The sequence below is a fragment of the Pseudopodoces humilis genome, chromosome 2 (assembly GCF_049639895.1).
Source record: "Pseudopodoces humilis isolate 2021_Gansu_Grassland_sample_001 chromosome 2, ASM4963989v1, whole genome shotgun sequence".
Lineage (NCBI taxonomy): Eukaryota > Metazoa > Chordata > Aves > Passeriformes > Paridae > Pseudopodoces > Pseudopodoces humilis.
The window spans coordinates 95,446,387-95,461,650 of NC_142201.1; the positions used below are offsets into that span (position 1 = coordinate 95,446,387).

General features: G+C 39.5%; 1 protein-coding gene across 13 annotated transcripts in view; it reads left to right on the forward strand.

Moving 5' to 3' along the window:
* The window catches only part of ZPLD1 (zona pellucida like domain containing 1), a 98,047-nt gene that overhangs the window by 35,642 nt on the left and 47,141 nt on the right, over positions 1-15,264 (forward strand). For 7 of the 13 annotated variants that reach the window (XM_014253321.2, XM_088051386.1, XM_088051387.1 and 4 more), the window contains exon 2: positions 4,885-5,005. The exons of the other annotated variants lie outside the window; for them this stretch is intronic. The gene's annotated coding sequence lies outside the window, so the exon portion shown is untranslated. The remainder of the gene's footprint in view (positions 1-4,884; positions 5,006-15,264) is intronic. 13 annotated transcript variants of the gene reach the window in all.

Here is a 15,264-nt window from a genome sequence, read left to right on the forward strand (position 1 = left end):
TAAGTGTTTTTTCTACCTGGTGGGCACAACCCTGACAAGAGCTAAATATTGTCCTGGTAATGCAGCAGACTGTTGGAGCAGATGTCATTGCTCACTGCAGAATAACTAAGTGCTTGCTGCTTCTCAGGCTCAAGAGGCACAGTTCTTACAGCAAGGCAGCATCTACCTTAAAGCTGGCTGGTAAACTGATCTGTGCAGATCAGGTCTGCTGGTCAGTCTTCCTAAACAATTACCTGACTTTTAATTGAGCCATAGTTTTGAGCAGTGCATGGTTTTTTTGTGTCATCTGGCTCTCCCTGCTTGTCCCTCCCATGGTCTCTGTTCAGTTCTTCTTCTCCGGTCCATCTCTATCTCTGTTCAGTTCTTCTTCTCTGGTCCATCTCTATCTCAGCTGGGGTAAAAATCTTAGAAACTGACTTACTTGATGACTAATCTGTAGTTTTGAATGCCATGCCATCTGAAAACAGTGGTGAGCTTTTGGAGGACTTAATTAGGATGCAATTTGTGATTGGTACAGTACAGCACTAGTTCGGCACAAATGAACCATGGGGTCACAGTGATGCCAAATAAACGCTTATGAATGTCTGCAAAATGTGAAGTCTTGCCATTGTCCTAGGGAGGTCAGTGGTCTGAAGAGTGCTTCTGGGTTTCAGAAACAAAAGCAAAGCCGTTTTGAGAGGCTCCTGTAGCATTTTCCTTGCTGCCTGTGTCTGAAATGGGATTTGCCAGCCCTGCTGCTGTGGTTCACTAGTCACACTTCCTGATGTGCTTTCTGAGAGAATACTGTCAGCTCCTAGACAGCTAGGTAAAGATGCCTTCTCACTAAAACAAAATTGGATGTTCCTGATTTGTGATATGTTATTCCTCTTGTATGGCTATAGCAGCTTAAAGTTTCACTCATTCACTTGGGGAGTAGAAATGAAGTTGTGTGACTTGGGAACCTTCTCAAACACATTGAATAATAGGAAGGGAGGAGTAAAAGTGAACAAGCTCACAGGCAAACCCTTAGGGTGAATTTCCTTCATATAAATTATTCAGTGAGTAATTTGCAAAAAGCAAAGATATTTGTAGAGAATGGATTTGGTTTGTGAATGACTCAACAAAGTGAAAATAGATTTAGAAACACTGGGCCATTTACTCACAAAAGGTAACTGGGCTGACTCTTGTCTCTCTTAGGATAGTCTGCAAGTTTAAAAATTCACATGTTTTTAGAAATACATAAAACTCCTCTTTTTGCACTTAGTTACATCTACTTATCTACCCATCAGTCTACAGACACAAGCTCTTTTTGCATAAAAAAATTTAATTCAATTCTTAAATAGGAAATAACTATTAAATAGGAATATAATTTAAGTGATGGAGATATAAATGCTTTGCATATGCTGTATTCAGATATATGCACATATACAGCAAAAAAAATTGGCTTTTTTTCTATATAATATACTTATAAACGTATTCTATAAAATACATTTTTAAAAGTACCTGTCAATAATAAGAAAGGAAATACTGTCTTTTCCATTGTTAATAATCCTGGCAGTTCAAATAGACTTTCTGGTGGTATAACATCCTAGAAAAGCATGTTTCGAAAAGTGAAATTAGCTTCAAGTGTGGCTCTTATTTGGTGTTATTTCAGGTTTATCATGGTACAGGATGGAATTTGATCAATAAAACTAGTTTAATATGGTGGTCCTGTGGTTCTAGCTATTGTAAGCTTTGGTATTGTAAGCAGCTCCTGCTGTCCTTTTTATTCCACCTCATCGTGTCTCCAGCTACCCATTTTACTTCAAGAGAGAATTTCTATCTAGAAAAACTTGTTTTGTTTGCTCTTTAAATGTTAAAGCAATATTTTTGTGCAAGAGCTTACAAATTTCACAAAATGTGAGCCAGACTACTGAGAGGTAGTTTTCCTTGATTGTCAACAAGTTAATTTCCTTCTCTGAATGGTCATCTCTGAACTTCAAAGTAGTTTTCCTGCATGGGTGATTATTTTCAATCCAGCCTTCTTACCAGAAGTTGGGTAGATCTCAGACTCTTTTGTCTCTTCAGTGCTGTCCCAACCCAGAGATTTTCCTAAAATGAAATGTTGCATCCAATATTGAGAAGCACAAAGAAAGAGGACACTGCTATTTATCTAGATGTATGTTAGAAACAACTGTAGCTAGGAAAAAACCATGAAACAATTGAGCATTTTCTGCCTGGAATTAATAGAGCTGAAAAACTGAAGCTGCATAATTGTGACTAACTGTATTAAACCTTGGGTTTCAAGCAGTTTTGTTGAAAAGAGGAAGAGAAGGAATGATGTTTCTGCAAAATATTGAGGGCTTTTTTTGTTTGGTTTGGGGTTTTTTTTGGTTTGTTTTATTTTTTTTAAAGAAAGGGGATTTCTTGTTTTCATGTAGCTCATTAAAGTAGTTTCCTGACACTCTGTAGTCATTGGGATTATATCCCAAAATGAGGAAAAAAAATGGAAAATCTGACACATTGTGTCTACTATCATGTTAGGGTTTCTATTGTCTGACATCTCTATTTAATAATAATCATAACCTCTGTTACAATTTCTACAGAAATTTGGCAGTTCCTCTTTCCTGACCTAGAACTGTATTTTAGGCAAGGAAAACTTGAGCATAATAGTGATCTGCTGAAACACCCACTTTTAGAGAATTCCAACATTAGGAGGTAGATATATTACTGACAAGAAAATATTTAAATAGAAAATGTTTAAAAGAATTTGATAGAAAATATTTAAAAAGCCTTATGCTATTAACACTGAATGGATGTTCAATTTCCAGGCTGACAGCAATGGAGCTAAAGTATGTTGTACCAGCATGACTGTGTGGCTCGGACATGTGCCACTGGACTAACAAATTCATGTGCTGAGCTCAGTGTTAGTCAGCTTAGCCTTGTGGATTCCTCACATTTGCTTTTAAAGTATGTACTATCCATTTTATGTAAAAAGCACATGTGCACTTCCAGTGTATGGCACAATCAGAGGACAGTAGAATAAATGTTGCCCATATTTTATTAGGGTTTGCAGTTTAGTGATAGCACATAGAGTAACTCTCTCAACTCTTCTGTCTGTTGCTTTGGAATGCCCATATCTTTTCTTTCAAATTAAAGCTAGAAGTTGGTAACAGTTTCTCATTACTTCCCTTTGCTGGAAACTCACCTACTTCTGTTCTTTGTGATACAAATTCAGCAGCTGTAGATACCTCCCTGCCTGTCTCTGGTCCCTTGTTTTAACTTTTGAAACAATGTAAGAACTTTTTTTTTTTTCTTTCCTGTATGAAAGCCAGAAATAACTTTATTCTGTTAAGGTCTCTTGGAAGAATGGATTTCCCTCACTTTCAAGTTTCCTTAAGGGACTGAGGGCAGGCTAAGGGTATTGTAAGTCTTGTAAGAGCCCTGTTGTCTGAATTCAGCTTTGTTGTACTTTGGTGCAGCAGGCAGTACCAAAGTGGGTAAGATGTGTTGCCTACATTGCAGTCTGTGCTTATAGTGTGTTAAATCTAATTCTACATCCTTTAGCCATATAAACCTCCTGTTCTGCCTGTAGGCTAAAATATTATCCAAGTCTATTTTTTTTTAGGTTAGCTTGTCTTTGAGGCTTCCTCCTGTGCCCTTCACAGTGAGAAAAGCAGTGTAAATTTGTGCTTGTCCTGAGGCAGCATTCACCTGGGTATCCCTCTCTGCTCCTGATCTTACTCCAAGACTTTCAACTTACTTCTTACTCCAAGATCTTGGAGTAAGAAGTCTTCATTAGGACTTGGAGGTTGGAGAAGGTTTTTCACTGCAGAACTCTCACACTGTTCAATCAAACAAAGTGGCCAGAAGTAAAAAAAAAAAAAACCAAAAAAAAAAAAGCTTAGTTAAGGTTGAAAGGTAATCCTTGTTTCTATGGAGTTTTGATTATACCTGGTGTCTGTTCTTCACAGATACTGAGCACTCCAAATACTGTTGGCAAATGATGTAACTTCCAACGCTGTCTGATCAGAAAGCTTCTGAATATTGGCCCTCTAAACACATGGAAACTCAGTAAAAAGATAGTTTGCACAGTCTCACATGTGGGCATTGCCAAATGTTGGGGCTAAATTAAAATAACTGGCAGCTGCATGCAGGGCTGTTTCCTCATTGTAAACATATGGACAATGTTCATAGAGAGTAGAATAGAGTTTTTCAGGGTTTGAGACGACCTTGCTGGTTTCCACTTGGGAAAATGGATCTGGTTGGGCTTCTCTGCCCTTCTTCTACTTTGTTCCCACTTGCCTCAGAGGGTTAAGCTGAGGGGACCAGAGAATTGGTGTGTCATGACTTGTTGCTGTCTTGGTGTGACTGTAGGAGGTAAAGGAGATAAGATCCCCTGCAAAGCTCCTTCTGCAATTCCTGTGCACTGCTGTCCGCTCTCTGTGTCTCTCCGCACTTGGCTCTTGCAAGCACTACATATTTGTGACAGACTGGTGAACAGCCACAAGAGTAACCTGTGGGCAGAGGCTGGAAACTAAACTCCTGCCCTGGGGCTTCTGCTCATACAAGATTGGAACTGGAGGAATAATAGCAGAGACTCCAGGCTCTTGTGTGTCCCACACCCCTCAACTTATGCATTGTCTCTAAAACACTGAAAAGGGATTTCTGGGGCCTTGTCTGAAACATGATTTCCCTCCTGTTCATTACCCAGGTACTGCTATTATAAGTGTATCAATTTTCATCTTTCTTTCTTTTTTGTAAACCCTCTTTTATCATTGGGCATTTCTGCCTGTCTCATCTTATAGGTGTGTGGTGGGAACCAGCTAGCCTTTTGTTTTCTGCAGGTGGAAGGAATATGACACCAATGTACTTTTCTGGTATGTTACCAAAATTAACGTATTTCCTTCTCTGCCTCTTCCACAGCGTTAGAAGAGTGATGGGAGTGATTTGCCTTGGTTCTTTAAATCTGTGGCAGGAAGCATCAGGGAGAAGTATATAACTACATGTTCTGCAATGGCACAAAGCTGAGAGAAAAGCTGCAAGGGTAATGTTCTGTCCTTAATCTAATAATGTTCCTTGTTCAGTATTAGTAGAAAATGACTCTTTCTGCATTCCTTCATATTGCTATGTAATAAATGACAGCCTTATACTGAAAATATGAAGTAATTTAATAAGTTCAGGTTTTGTTGCAGATAATGGATAACTATGCACAGGAGCATAGTAAGTCTTGAATGACAGTTGTATTTGATTACCAAGCCTGAATGCAGTGTTCCACAGCACTGCTTTGCCGTAACGCCGTGTCATGATGTAGGAAGTCTGATTGCCCTCGGATCTGCTTGAGCAGTTCTCATTCTGTGGCCTCCTGTCTCATCAAATCTGACAGACTGTGCCCCAGCAGTGCTTGGGTGGAACCTCTGGAGAAGATTTATGTGCGACAGGGAGAAGTTCTGGTGACTCAAACCCATCATCCCCACCTAGCCCAAACTGAAACAAAGTCTCTGAGATAGTGCTAAGGAAATTAAGATTTGACGCAGTTTCCATTTTCAGCTGTGATGTACTGCTCAGACTCATGCCAAATATTGAGCCATTAAAATGTGTTCTGTGGTTTCACTTATTTTTATTTTTTATTTTTTTAATAAATGGAGTTTTTTTTCAGGTATCCTTGCATTGTAACTTGGCTTCATTTTAATGATCAGTGAAATGGTTTAAAATGGAGTATTGTCCCTTGGCTTCATTTTAATGATCAGTGAAATGGTTTATAATGGAGTGGAAAGATGACAAAGTACTTTGCTGCATTAAATAGAATGTATCTTTCTCTTAAAAAGTCACAATTATTAAATAATTATTTCTCAGACACTGATAGGAAGATGGATTATGTTCCCTCCTTCTCTTGTGCCCATTTTTTCTGTTCAGCCTCTTATCACTGTGCTGCCTTGGCAGGGTGAATTTGAGGAAAACAGGAAGACATCTGCCAGCGTTCTAAGGAAGCACAGACACTGTCCTTTAATCCTGCCCTAAGAGAAGTCATGGTATTTTGCTTTTGCTTGATAGGAGGCAGCCAAATGTTGTGACATTTTGTGATGAGCTGGGAATGAGGTTTTGTCCTTAGGCACTGAATTAGTTAACTGCTACATTTATTTTGCAGTCAATAAAGTTCAGTCCGGGTTTACTGAACATCCTGTGGGTGTGGAAGGGGTTGTACTTCAGGTAGTTTGCTCTTTCCTTTGTGGAGATTGCCAATTTTAACAAAGATTGTGTTGCGCATGAATACTTTGTTTGCTTTGTTCACAATTTGCTGGTTTCAGTTTTCAGGTTTTTTGGTAAGAGTTGTTTTTGGTTTTTTTTTTTTGATTCCTACCTTTACACATATTTTAAGGAGGTATAAAGTTAAATGGGTTTCCAATTATATTTTTTTGATTTGTTTTTTCCTTGTTGTACCTCTCTGATAGAGATCCCGGGACAGGAGGAGCTATTTCTCAATTAAAAGACAAATTGCTGGAATGCTCTATGCTAAAAAGATTGAAGCTATATAATACTACTTTGCTGGGACACCACAAGGACAAGGAACTTGCTCTTTGCTAGAGAGAAAGATGTGAGACTGGAGAGGTCATTTGGATATGCTCCTAACACCACTGCCAAGTCATAAGACTGCAGCAAAAACAGTGTTGCATCAGGATCGAGTTTTTCAAAGTGTGCTGTAAATGGTCAAAATAGGGGCTTCTCTGTGTACCAACCAGTGGATATAATTTATTTTGACTTTCAAAAGGCTTTTGTTATACACATTCATAGAAGATGGCTGAGAATTCTTGAGTAAAGTGTGAGAGGAGGGGGCCCTTTGAAAGACGGAACAAAGGCTGAGAATAAATAACTAATTCTCAGTGTGGAGGGAGGTTAATAGTGGGGCAGACCAGCTGAGATCTTGAAAGGAGTACTGGCAGATCAGAGAAGCTGTTTCAGAGAGTCCATCACCTACTCTTTAACATCTTGTTCACCACTGAAGCTAACTTACACATCTAAGGAAACTTCTTTTGTCTTCTTAATTAGACTGGATGTTAAAAAGCAACTGGAACTTCTGCAGCTAAACTGAGGCCAAGCAGATGAATCTTGAGGTTTCCGGGTCCTATGAAGGCAGTATAAATACAGAGCACTTGTGATGAGGGTACTTGTAAGGCAGAGCTCCCGCCTTCTCTCAACACTTGTGAAGAGGATGCAAGTTTGCAATATTTGATTCATGTTTTATAATTCTAGACAAGGCACTTAATAGGGAAACCAGTTCAACTTTTTATTTCTCTTTGAAGAAGTAGTTTCTATAGTGTTAGGCCCAATAACATCTCTTGACAGACACCAGCTGTTATATTGTGTGTTTTACTAGTTGATTTGTTTAGATCACATCAGTGCATTGAGCAGCCAGTGAGGGGACCAGTGATATGCATCCTGTGCGTGATACAGAACTCAGATGAGAATTTTGCTCTAAGGAGCTGTAAGTCAACATGAAAAAAGGATGAGCATCATCTTTTTTTTATCCACTTCTGTATATTTCTCTAATGTGGCTTTTTTTTATACGTAATGAGGCTCATTTTTGTAGAATGCCGTGTTTGGATTATACATGTCGTGTTTTGGGGAGGGAAGATAAGAGAGACTGGAATGAAGTAAGGAATAGAACCTGATTTACTGCAGGTCCCTTTAGATTTGAATAATACTTAAGTCAAGTATTTGGCCCCAATTCACTTGGCAGAATGAGCTCTCTATACTGAGGCTCTGTGCTATATATACCTCAATGTCCTTATTTGCAACCAGCTATTAATATACTACAGCTGAGTAAGTAACACACAATCAGTGATTTATCCTGCAAATAGAATCTTGTTTTTCTCCTTTGGAAAATCCATGAGCAATAGAGTCATCTTGGCACCAAGATCTGTTGAAGTGTAACATTTGCTATTTGCAAACAAGTACCTTAAATTCTTTTTTTCAACCATATCTGCTAGCATGACTCAGTGGCCTAAACATATTGGAAAGGGAATGCAAAAGAGGTCCATGTAGTCAAAGGAAGTCTTCTGTCTATTTTGAGACTTATATATATGTATTAAAATTTTATATGTAGTATTTGCTCAGATCTTAACTCATTGTTCTTTTACTCAGGGGAGTTGCTGAAGTTATCACATGTCTGCAAGGTGTTTGGTAATATGCTGCCTAACTTAAAACATACTTTGGAAATGGCATAATGGTTTATCTAATCTGTATATTTTTGATCAGAAACTGTACCCAGAATGCAGCAAATTAGAGATTGCCCTGATGATGATTGCCATTGGTTGCCTGGAGAGAAAGTGGGTGGAGGTGATAGAGCACTGCAGGTACTCCGCTCTATTGCCTGCATTTCATCACAGCTTTTAATCAACTCTTGCTTCCCCCCTTTTCTCTCAGAACATCAAACTGGTTTTAGAAAAAAGTGCTAAGCCAAGAAGAGAAATCCATTCCTTGCTCTTGAAAAGGTGACAGTGAGCACAGACATGATCCCCTCTGCAAGTGCAGGTAGAATTTCTCTGACACGGCCAGACTTGTCTATAGTTAATAATATGATGGGAGTAGGTCATGGCTAAACTGTGTCCACGTCACTTCAAGGGATTAAATTGTGCCCACTGAAACAAAGTGCACAGCTTGCCCAGAGGAGGCAAGATATGGCCCTGAGTGATGGAGGAACTGGTATTACATGTGAGAATGCCAGGCAGAAAGCCACTGGAACTTTACATGTTGATTTTTTCCAGCTGGATTTAATGATTTAAGTCCTGTGTCTAGGACCTGCATAATGAACTTTTCCTCCTTTGGGTGTTGGGTGTGTAAGGTGGATGTATGATAGATACAAACAGCACTCACACAGAGGTAAAGACAGCAGGTTTTTCTTTATTTAGGTCCATCCTTAAGCAAAGGATGAAAGCATCCATAAGCATGGAGAGCAAAATTAGGATATTCAACAAATATCCTCTTTGCAATTAAGCAACAGGCTGAGTTGTAGCTTCATCGTTCAATTTCCTTATGACTGTGGCTCTGAGTCCCCTTCTGTTACTTTCACTTGGTTCTGTTGCATATAGATACAGTGTCTTATGCTAGAATGGTTGAGAGGAGTCTGCAAAGACAGTCTGATCTGTATTATAGAGAGCTGATACACATCAGAATACTAAGTTGTGTCTTTGGTGCCAGTAATCTACACAACCCAACGGGCTGTGACTGCATTAGATTGCTATGATTTTTGACAGAAGAGACCTTGTTTGCATAAATCCCTTGAATACCGATGGGAGTGTGATTACAGCTTTAACAAAGGGAGAGGTTGAATACAAATTTGGGAGGGCCAGAAAGTGTTTAGTATCTCTTATTGTTTTCATCAGAATTCTAAATCTTATTCATGCTGGTGACTCTGATCTTTATATCAATGCACAAAAAGAGAAGAACAGAGGAGCAGAAAGACTCTTCTCTTTTGACTGAAACACTGATTTTGTTATCGTGTTACCAATGAGGGTCCATTTGGGATATTATTCAAGCACAGAGATCAGTGCTGGCCTTTTGTAAGAGCCCTTAAATGTTTGGAATACATTTGCCCTTGAGGGAGAGAACCTACTGCAAAGAAGTTAGATTTCAAAAGAGGAGGTAGAGGAGGTGGGATTTTGCTTTGCACATTGATGCTTGCTGGCAGAGCAGTTCTGCCTTAAGCTTAAAGCTACCTGCATTATTTTGTAGCCTTCTGTGCTTAATAGCTGGGTTCTGTTTTTCATGTCAGGTTTTGTTTATGAAACAAATTGGCAATTAGCCACTGGCTGAGGCAACAAAGTGTATTTGTTTGGGATAAATGTGGTGATCGGGATGTGTCTTGCTATTTGGTTTCTTTTGAGATCAAAAATACCAGGCATGTGGGGTTTTTAACCAAGTAAGTTAGGCTGCTTATTATACTTAGAATGCCAATTGAGTTTTATTTTCTGTGCCTCTTGTTGCTTCAGGGGTGATGAGAGGTGCTTTCCAGACAAACCTGAGAAGTGGGCCCACAAGAGCCTCACAAGGTTGAACAAGACCAAGAACCAGGTTGTTCTGGGTGGGGGCAATCTCAGCCATGAGCACAGGCTGGTGGGGGAATTGTGAGCAGCCTTCACAGGGTGCTTTAATGGATAAAATGCTGGACATGAGCCAACACTCTGCTCACAGCCTAGAAAGGACAGGAGCTGCATCCTGGGCAGCATCAAAGGCCAGCAGGTACTGCTCCCCATCTGCTCTGTCATTGTGAGAACTGCATCCAGCTCTGGGGTCCTCAGCACAAGAAAAATTGGAGTGAGTCCAGAGGAGGGCTGGGTGATTAGAGTGTGGAGCACCTCTCCTGTGAAGAGACAGAGCTGGGGTTGCTCAGTCTGGAGAAGAGGTGGTTCCAAGGAAATACCATTGTGACCTTCCAGTACCTAGAGGGGGCTTTATATAAAGAGAGAGCAGCTTTTTACATATGTATATAGCGAGAGGGCAAGGGGAAATGGTTTTAAACTAAAAGAGGAGAAATTTAGACTAGATGTTTGGGAGAAGTTCTTTAATCTGATGGTCATGAGGCACTGGCACGAGTTGCCCAAAGAACTTTTCCATGTACCATACCAGGATTTAGATGACCTTTTCTAGTTCTGGTCATAATTTACTTCAAGTTGTTTAAAAACTGTCCTGACTGGCTGGAATGTTCTGTATGCAAAAATCCTCTCCATATAGGCAATGTAACGGTATACTTAATTGTAAGTACATAAACCTACTGACACAGGTTTTTCCTATGGACTTCCACAAATGGACTAGGTTTATTTCTGTCTTTTTTCCCTGCTTATCTTCCTTCTCCACCTTTCCAAGCTAGAAGAGCTGCCAACAAAGGACATTTCTTCTTAAAGGAATAAGATCTGAGTAATTAAAATAACCTTTTTAAGGATTACCATGCGTCATTAAATAGCACTGTAGAGAAAACAGAAATATAAATAGCATTATTGGTTTATGCTTTTATCAATACATACTGCCTCAGAAGTGAGCATTTTACTTTAGGTCATCAGTTCTGACAATCCCAAAGAAACAGTTGTTAAACCAACACTCCAAATCAATAATGCAGAGTTTCTAAGTATACTTATTTATTTTAGTTACTTTTTTTTTGTGCCAAGTGGATGGACTGCCATAGGTAGCAGCTCATGTACTGCAAAGGAGATACAAATATTATTGATCTTATCCAGTTCTTCCAGTGAATGCACTGCTCTGTACCTTCATGTTCTCTCCAGCACTGTCAGTCCCATAAATGCTACCAGGGAATCAGAAGCACAGAAACAAGAACACTTGCCATGCTAATTGTCAGTCTAACAGCAGGGTGCAGTTGTGTAGCAGTGTCCAGCGTTATTTTTGTCATAGCACTGACAAAGATGGATGCTTCAGCAGTGCTCCTGTGGGTTCCAGCTGATGCAGTGGTGCCTCAGTGAGTATGGCCAATGTAAAGTGTGATGCATGTGTGCAGTAGTGACAGGGTCATAGGAGGGAGGGGAGCTGAGGAGAATAGCCCTGCATTTACCTGTCTTGCCAGTTCCTTTGTACCAAACTCCTGTTGTCTCTAGGTGCCCTTGCAGCTGTGGAAGAAAGAAGCTGGACTGCAGCGCTGTGCCGTGACCACTCTTTGTGGTTGCACAGGTTGCATGACAGCAGTTTGACACAACAGCAGTTGCTCTCACTGGTCACAGGAAAATGACAGACTGCTGTCCAAATATTTCACTGTATTAGTCCAAGACTACTGTAAGAGTTGTTCTGTGTGATAATTCAAATCAGAATGCTCTTTAAAACTATTCTTATTCTTCTTTCTTGTTTTCCAAACAGAATGATGTTTGTAACTAAGGAAGTGTTGGTGTCCTCTGTTATATTTTAAAAAAATAAGTTAAAAAAGATTAGACATATTGAAGTAATTCAATATCTTGCTGCTCAGTTAGTGCTGTCTTTCCTGAGATTACTTCAGAATTAAGATGTTGCTGTTTTTAAATTACTTCCAACTTTACTGGAGTTTTGGAGACATTTAAGCTGAATATTAAATATTTGCAAGTTCCTAATTTTGACTTCCTTGCCATACAGTGACATGGCTGAAATGGAAATATGTGGGGTTCATTCTAATTCCCAGTAGACCACTTATGCCCTAACATGCTGTCGCATCTCTCACCTGTTCCATATCTTGGCTCTTATCTTGGGCTCTCTAAGCAATTAATCAGGAAAGGAAGTCAGTTAAAACTTGCCACACTCCTTTAGCACCATATGTTGGCTTGAGTAACACTCATTTGTGAAGGGAATTCTCCCCTTCACATTTTATTTGCTTTCATAGGAATTAAAGCCATGCATGACATGTAAAGCCTAAATCCTAACACAAAGAAAGAAATGGAGGTCCCATGGCCAGCATTCATTCCTCTCTCATCTTATTCCCTCTTCATGGTTTGCAACATAACACCTTCCACATACCTGATTAATACTTAGATTAATAGATTTTTAAAGTTGAATGTTGCAGATTTTCAGCTCTTTATTCAACCAAAAAAACCCCAAAACCAACCAAACAAAAAACCACCAAAAAACCCAAACAAAAAGCCCAACAGAACACCAAATGAAGCATCCTGAAATTCTAAAACACTGCTTTTGGTAGCCAAATGTGGCCAAATGATGGGCATCAATGTTGAGCTTGCTAGGAAAGACTGGCGTTGTCTGTAGGCAGAATGTAATCAGTGATTTATGAATTTTTCTTGAGTGCAGAGATTGGGACTGCCTGAACATACGGAGGTTAATCATGGGAGATGTTGAAATAAATAAATAAAAGATAGGGTACAATCATCACCAGTGTTTCAGGGAATGAATGGGACAAATTATGTGCTGGATTTTTTCAAATTCTAAGAGGTTGATTGTCACATTTAATGCCATGCTTGTTTAATCTTTTTTCCAGGTTTTATGAAGCAATACTTTTCATAGGGAATAAGTATATAGCAAACATTCTGTAACTTGAATTTGTCTGGTTTTGATTTCAAATGTTGCTTGTATGAACCCCTGATGATAGGCCTGAAAGCAGATATTTATTTTCCAAATGTTTGAAATCAATGGACTTGAGGAATGTGCTTCTGGCCAAAACTTGACCATCGTGTCCAAGCCAAGTGTGAAGCATGGATATGGCTTGAAAGTCAGCAGTGCAGAGAAAACATGATTGGGGGTTTGCCTTGCAGGGTCCCTGCTGCATTTGAGATAGTTGTTTCACACTTAGCTGCTTTTTGTTTTCCATGTGAGTGCTTGCAGAGGGGCCCATCTTGCCAACTTCTTGACAGGGCTTTTGCCTGGTCCCTCTGTGGGTTGAAGGTATGCATCTGGCCCAATTCCCATTAGCTGATGGGAAAAATAGACGTGCTGGCTGTGGGTCTCAGCCCTCATAATTCAGGTTCTGAGTGCCTGTCTGAACTCAGTAGCTACCTTCCCAGTTCTGGTTCTCTGGGATTAGAATCTCCCCATGGAAGCAATCATCTGCTTTGGCTTGCACTCAACTTGCACTGAATTGCATGAGACCAGCAGGGAGAGTGGGAGAGCTGTGAAAACCTGCTTACAGAGGAGGTAATATTTCCTTCCTCCTCTCCTTGTGGAATGTCATCTCTTTGTAAGGATCTTGAAAAGCCTTGGGAACAACCTTGCAAATGTTGTCTTTGTCTTCTGTGTTTAGGAGCAGGAAAAAGGAGGGGAAGGAAGCTGTCCTTTGCTAAGACTGTTGGAGGGGAAACACAGCATATAAATAATGAAGCACTGGGCACTTATGTGAGGTGTGACATAAACACCTTTCTCTGCCTATCTTGTAGCTGAACAGCATTGTGGATTTTTGTTTTACTCCTGAGGAAAAACAGGGGAAAAGACCTGTAGAGGTGCCAATACTATAGTAGTATAGCCATCAGTCCTTGCAGCAAATAGTTACGGCTATAGACACTTCAGGGTACAAAAAGGCCGTGTCATTTCTTGCTGGCATGTGGCACAGCTATCATTTCTTTGCTTGGGCAGGGCTGTCTCATCAATCAGTGCTTGTGCTGCTTGTCCAGGCTGGGAAAAACATACTGTAATAATGACAATAATAATAGCAATCAAAATAATAGGGCTGCTAGAAGAGCATGATGGTCTCTCCCGCTGAGAATACATTGTAAACATATTGAGAAATGGAAATGTACTTCAGTCCATTTAGTGCTCTGTTTCCTTGAATACATTTTGATGATATAGGATTGCCATGTCTTGTGTGGGTGGGGAGTTGCTTCATGCTTTGTTCTATTTATGTGTGCTGTAATTATGAAGTGGGAATGGAATTTCAAGTTGTCTCTCACCTGGGGTATGAATCTTCTACTCAGTGCAGCTGAGTGCACACATGGTTGTATTCAAGGCACCAACAAACAACTACATTAAAAGAGTGTTAAGGCTGTGAAATAAGTGTGGAGAGTAAGAGATAAGGAGTGAATCTCCAGCCCAGTGATGTGGAGTTTAAAGGAAAATCAGGCTACTGAACCACACTCGTCTGCTACTCAGCAGAAGTTTAATACTTGGGGGTATGTGTCTGTGCTTATTTCATTACTTGAATGGATTTTCCCTGGTATTTAAAGTCTTGTGTCAGCTGGTACTGGTGGGCTCATGGCTCTCTGGAAATTCTGTGCCTTCTTATTCTTTGAAATAACAGAAAACAAATACCCTTATGAAATGACAAGGGTGTGTGAGCAGTGGCTGCCATGCATAAGAAACAAGCAAAAATTTATCCATATAAGCTTGTACTTGATATGTATTTACATTGTATATTTATATACAGCTAATCAATTTATGTAATTGGCTATTTTCAACCATATATTTGTATGTAAAGAAATAAATGCTCTTTACTGACTAGAGTTTAGTTTTTTTCAATAGATTGTATTGTGAAAGGAATCTGAAGAACTTGGCCTTCAAAAAAACTGCTTGAAAATATGGTGATTTTTATCCAAGAAATTTAAATTTAAAGTAACCTTTAAAGTACCTTTCTAGTTAAAGCAGTTGTCAGAATTCTGTCTGGAGTTGTTACTGTTCATCACATGTGTGGTATTGTGTGGACAACTCCAATGGTGTTTGGAAGATCCTGATTTAAGTAAATTAAATTAAGTATCTGCCTTCTCGTGAGGCTACTAGTGCAAATTGCTGTATTTGTATCATATGGAAGTATTTCAAGTCCAGCTCTACAAATGGAAAAATAGTATAGCATTGTAAATTAGACATGTTTTGGCAAATGCTTTTGGGTTTACAGAATTAATT